Consider the following 5,460-nt stretch of genomic DNA (forward strand, 5'->3'; position numbering starts at 1 on the left):
TGGTTAACCTAGAGTCATTTAAGGAAATTAAATATTAACTTTCCTTAAAAGGTTTTGTCTAGGCGGTGGTGGTTGCTCCCATATCCAAGAAGGTCATGTGCCTCGCCATGCAGTCCTGGAAGCCAAATTTGGAAATTAATATTTAATTAACTTTGTGACCTAGGTGATTTGGATTGAACGTGTTAAGTTCCGTAGGAGATCCAAATCTAAACCTAAAAGAATATATAAGTTAAACTTGGGATCAAACGTGTTAAGTTCCGCAGGCGATCCAAGTTTAATTTAAAAGAACACATGGTAGCTAGGAAAGGTTTAGATCTTGTACAAAATTTTTGTACAGAGGAACCATTAGGTTTTCTGAGTAGCAACCAACATGAGGAACACGGTTAAATGAAAAATTGACTAGGCTTAGAGATTGACACTTGAAAAAGTTAAGTCACTTATTACACTGAGCACAGAGAACTTCTACTTAGGCCACACTCAAATAATTTTTGTATCATGCTCATTAATGAAACTATATGATAGGTTTATATTGATTCATTATGGATTATTAAATGCCATCTACGCACATAAATCTAGATTGTAGGTTTTGCTTGAGGACAAGCAAAGGTTCAAGTCTGGGGGTGTGATGTGCCTAGATCCTATGATTATTTATACATGTTTTAACGCACATGCACTTGTTTTATATGCATATATTCTTTGCATGATCACCTCTTTTATCATGTATTTATCATATATACTCTTTTATTCAGAGATCTGCTCTTTGTTTTGTTTTGTGTTGACAGGAACAACTTTCGGAGCAAAAATAGCAATTGTTAACACACCGAAACGTGGCAGAGAATACAACAGTGCAACCTCGCACGACCATGTGGCCAAACAGAGGAGGATCCCTGCATGGCCGTGTAAATGTGCACGGTCGTGCCCCCATAACTACAGCCAAGCAACGCACGGTCGTGCAATCCTGCACGGTTGTGTCCTAGGAGCATAGCCCGAGATCCACACAGTCGTGCCAATTGGCATGGCCGTATAACACGGCCAGTGGCAAAAGAAGGCACGGTCATGCCACACCTGCATGGTCGTGCCACTCAACCTGAAGGGAGGAAAGTATTGGCCATGTGGAACTCGCACGGTCATGGCACGCGTCGTGCGGTGCCCGTGCCCTAGCTTATATAAGGGTCAAGTACCCTATTTAGGAGACATCTTTGGTTCGGGATTTTGCCCCCTCCCCTTGGGAAAGGGTTCTCCCCTTCGGGGGAAACCCTAGACCTTCATTCGCCGCCATCTCTTGATGTTTCGTCCATCTCCAGAGCAATGAGGCATCACCAAGACATCGGAAACCTCGGCAAACATCTCTTCTTCCCCTTCTTCTCACATCAAGGGTTGTAAGTGTGCTTTACTTTATGTTTTGGGGTTGTTCCTCTCTCGCAGTAGATGTAGGGAGTAGTTTTGGATAGGGTTTGATGTAAGACTCATGTTTGTACCTTTAATCGTTGGATGATTTCTCTTGCTTCGTTTCTATTTGATATGCATGAGACTTGTTGTCTTGTCATGTTAATTGATTGTGTAGGAATTACTAATTTTGTAAAGAGAAGATCTTAGATCGTATACCCGAGGGGCCCTATTGACAGGGGTAACCCGTTCACGGACATCTAGGATATTCCCTTGAAAGGAGAGGCAACTTCTCCACAAGGAAGTAAGAGACCAAACCAAACCCCTATCTCTATCCCTAATATTACCGATTAGATTTGTATTCTTGTGAACTACCGAAGCACCCTAGTGACAGGGGTTAACCGTAACAAGATTTCACAGGGTCTTCTCTGATTAGTACTTAAGAATTGTAGCTTTAACTTCCGGTGAAGGTATATTGATTGACGATGAGTAAAAGATAAAACATGATGCATCAGGTTCCACCACAACGAAACCGAAATCCTAGAATCCATTTCCCAAAGCTCAATTCCCTCCAAGATCGATTCTCTAATCCATCTCTTTCTCTTTTCAATCACTCTCGTTAGTTTGCAAGTGACAAACCAACTTTCGAACATCTAGATAATTCACTTTGAGACATCTCTAGTGCTTAATCAACAGTCTCTGTGGTTCGACAATCTTATATATTACTGACGATGAATCTGTGCACTTGCGGAAGCATACCAAGTTCTTGGCGCCATTGCCGAGGACTGTTTTCGATTAACATTAGTTGATTAGCATATGAGTTACTCTAGACATTTTTCTTTTTCCTTTTGCTTTTTCTTCCTTGTTTTCTTTATGCACTTTCTTTCTTGCAATTTAAATTCTGCATTATGGTTCTTGTTTTTCATATAGCATTTTATTTCTTGTCTTTAATTCTTCATTTTTGTTTTCTTCTCAAATTTTGTTTTAGATTTCCATGAGCACTAACATGTCAAACAGACCCTTAAGAGATTTCTTTGTACTCATTTTGCATGATTTTTATCTCCCATTGTGCAGCCTCATATTGAAGCAAAAAATTTTCAACTAGACCCAGAGTTAATTTTCATGATACAAGGTCACAAATTTGGAGGAGAAGTATTAGAAAGTCCTTATCTACACCTTGAGACATTTCTAGAGTTTTGTGATATGGTGAACTGTGAAGGAGTGTCAGCGGATACAGTTCGATTGATGACCTTTCCTTTTAGTATCAAGGATAAAGCAAGGACTTGGTTATATTCTCTTCATCCTTAAAGCATCACAAGTTGGGAACAATTGGAGAAGCAATTTCTAGATCATTTTTTTTCCTCCAAGTAGAACAATTTATATGAGGAATTGCTTCACAAATTTTGCTCAAGCATATGCAGAACCATTATTTGAAGCATGGGACAGATTCAAGAGTCTACAAAGATAGTGTCCTCATCATGGTTTGAAAAAATTGCTAACCCTGCACAAATTCTATAGGGGAATTTCTTTCTCATATGAGTGTTTGTTAGATTCATCAGCTGGAGGTTCTTTTATGGACAAGAGTGTAGATAAAGCATATGCATTAATTGATCAGGTAACATTGAACCTCCATGAATGGTCGAACAAAAATTGGATGGAATCTCCCTAAAAAAATTCAAGAAGTGCAAGCCATAAATGTAAGAGAGCCTGTCACACAAAATGCAGTTCAACCACCCAAAAATGTTGAAATTCACAAGTCACAGAATGAGGAATTCAAATATTTAGGGGAAAAGATTATTAGCGTAGTTTCAAAATAGTTCAAAGAAGACCTTCCTCCTACACAGACAAGATCTAGTGTGAATGATAATGATACTAAGTTGAGAAGTGGCAGGAATCATGACGAACTTCTGAAAAAGGACTTGTACAGAATTGTGGAGATGAACAGTAGAAGACCACAAAAACTCAGTTTCATTACTCTAGGAAGTTCCCAAAGGCCACAAGTATCTTTCCCTCAACGATTGATCACACCTACACTAGATAAGCAAGTTGGACCTCCTCCGCAAGCTCAAAGGAAATATGGGAAAAAGGAAGTACCTTTCCCAAGACCTTCACTAAAGATTCCTATTCCATAAAAGCTAGTGAGGGTCAATGAAGACGAAGACTTTGGCAAATTCTATGACACTAATATGGTTGAGTGTAGATTTCTGGATGTATATGACGATGAAGACTCTTCAGATGAGGATTGTGATGATAATGTAGCAGATAACAAGTTTTCAGATCTACCTTCTGGGTTTATAGGGTGTTATGATGAAATTAAATTTTCAGATGATAAATGTGATGTAATAGATCAACTTAAAACTGTAAATGAAGTTAGTGATCCTCCTATAGATGATTCTCCCACTGAGGATATTGATGTTAGTTTATTTTTTGATTCTTGTGTTGATGATGATGTTATGGAAGGAAGTGTAGGGAGCTGTGTTGTGGAAGCAGCATCTCAAGAATCACCTTGTTTATCCACACAACCTTCTGAGATTATGAGAGTTGCAAGGATTGAACATGTTGTGGACCAATGTGTAGGTACTTGTGAAATGGAAGCAAAGCCCTAAGAATCACCACTTTTAGAGGCACCACCACTTGAGCCAGAGCTAGAGCCAATACAAGATTCAGAAGTCACATCCACATATTTAGAACTTTCAGGTATCTCTTAGCATTGCAAGGTTAGTATTTCTAATGATCTTTTAAAAATTTGTATAGATGTACCTATAATTGATTTTGTTGGATGTGATTCAATTTTTAATACATATTCAGTTCATACTAATACGATTCTAGTTCCTTCTTATATTATATGCTTGTGGGAGGTTTGCCTTTCTTTTGGATGTGTAGGTTTTCAAGAGGCCCATAGTTGGAAGCTCAGACTGAACCGTCTTCGACCACTTGAAAGAACTTCAAAGAAGACGAAGATGGAGAGAGTTATACTTTACTCAGTAGCTCCTTTGATGAAATCTATCTCCATAATAAGAGCCCTTGGTAGGAGGGTGTTGAAATATCTCACCCCTCTAAGAGTGAGATTTTGATGAATTTAATGAGGTGGTCGAGCTAATGACCTTAAACAAGCCCTTCTTGGGAGGCAACCCAAGTTCATTTTCCTTGTTTTTATTCATTGGTTTAGTTCTTTCTAATTTTATTTCTTTCTTTATAATGAACATGTATTCTCTACTTAATTTTTGTTGTCTACTTTCTTTTATAGGACTCAAAGATTAGGAAGAGTGCAATTACATGATGGAGACGTTAATGACATGGGAATTTGGCACGCATCATTTGGTAACTTCTCTTACTTTTAATCTCCTCCACATTATTTTAGTTTTCATTGGGGCAATGAAAAGTTTAAGTCTGGGGGGATGCATTAGATGCATTTGGTTTAGTTTAGTTTTTGCTTTTGTATACATTTTGTTTGCCTAATAAAATTGCTAGTTGCATCATTCATCACATCAAGATTATTTGTTCCTTAATGAAAAATACTAGCACGTATCATCTAGATATTTATGTTGTGTGATTTGGTATGCTAGTTTGCCTATTGATCTTTATTTTCCTATCTATAGTAGCATAAAGTGAACATTGTTCAAGTATGCCTATTTGGAAAAATCAATCCCAAAAAAATGTTGAAATTAAAATTTTGTTCAAGTTTGATACTTTGCAAACAAATATAAAAAAGAAAGGAAAAAATAAGGGATAAAAAAATAGTTATTGTGAGTGGAAACTAGCAATTCACCCCTTTGAGACCGAGTTAGGTTACTAGGGAAATGAATGCTATGTTTCTCTTGATACTGTGTATTCATTAGAGACCTTGTGTAGATGATGCATAGCATTTTTGAGTGGAACGAACCTTGCGTGTGGAAGGTAAGTGTCTATCGCCAGAAATATGAGGAACACGGTTAAATAAAAAATTGACTAGACTTAGAGATTGACACTTGAAAAAGTTAAGTCACTTATTATACTAAGCACGGAGAACTTCTACTTAGGCCACACTCAAATAATTTTTGTATCATGGTCATTAATGAAACTATATGATAGGTT

The 5,460-nt window shown here is 37.6% G+C and overlaps 1 non-coding gene across 1 annotated transcript; it reads right to left on the reverse strand.

Annotated features, from left to right (window-relative positions):
- Positions 1-2,765: 2,765 nt before the first annotated feature.
- LOC122013146 lies at positions 2,766-2,871 on the reverse strand. The gene has a single exon (XR_006120484.1). It is a non-coding gene; the product is annotated as a small nucleolar RNA R71 (small nucleolar RNA).
- Between the last annotated feature and the right edge of the window lie 2,589 nt (positions 2,872-5,460).

The sequence above is a fragment of the Zingiber officinale genome, chromosome 8A (genome assembly GCF_018446385.1).
Source record: "Zingiber officinale cultivar Zhangliang chromosome 8A, Zo_v1.1, whole genome shotgun sequence".
Classification (NCBI taxonomy): Eukaryota; Viridiplantae; Streptophyta; class Magnoliopsida; order Zingiberales; family Zingiberaceae; genus Zingiber; species Zingiber officinale.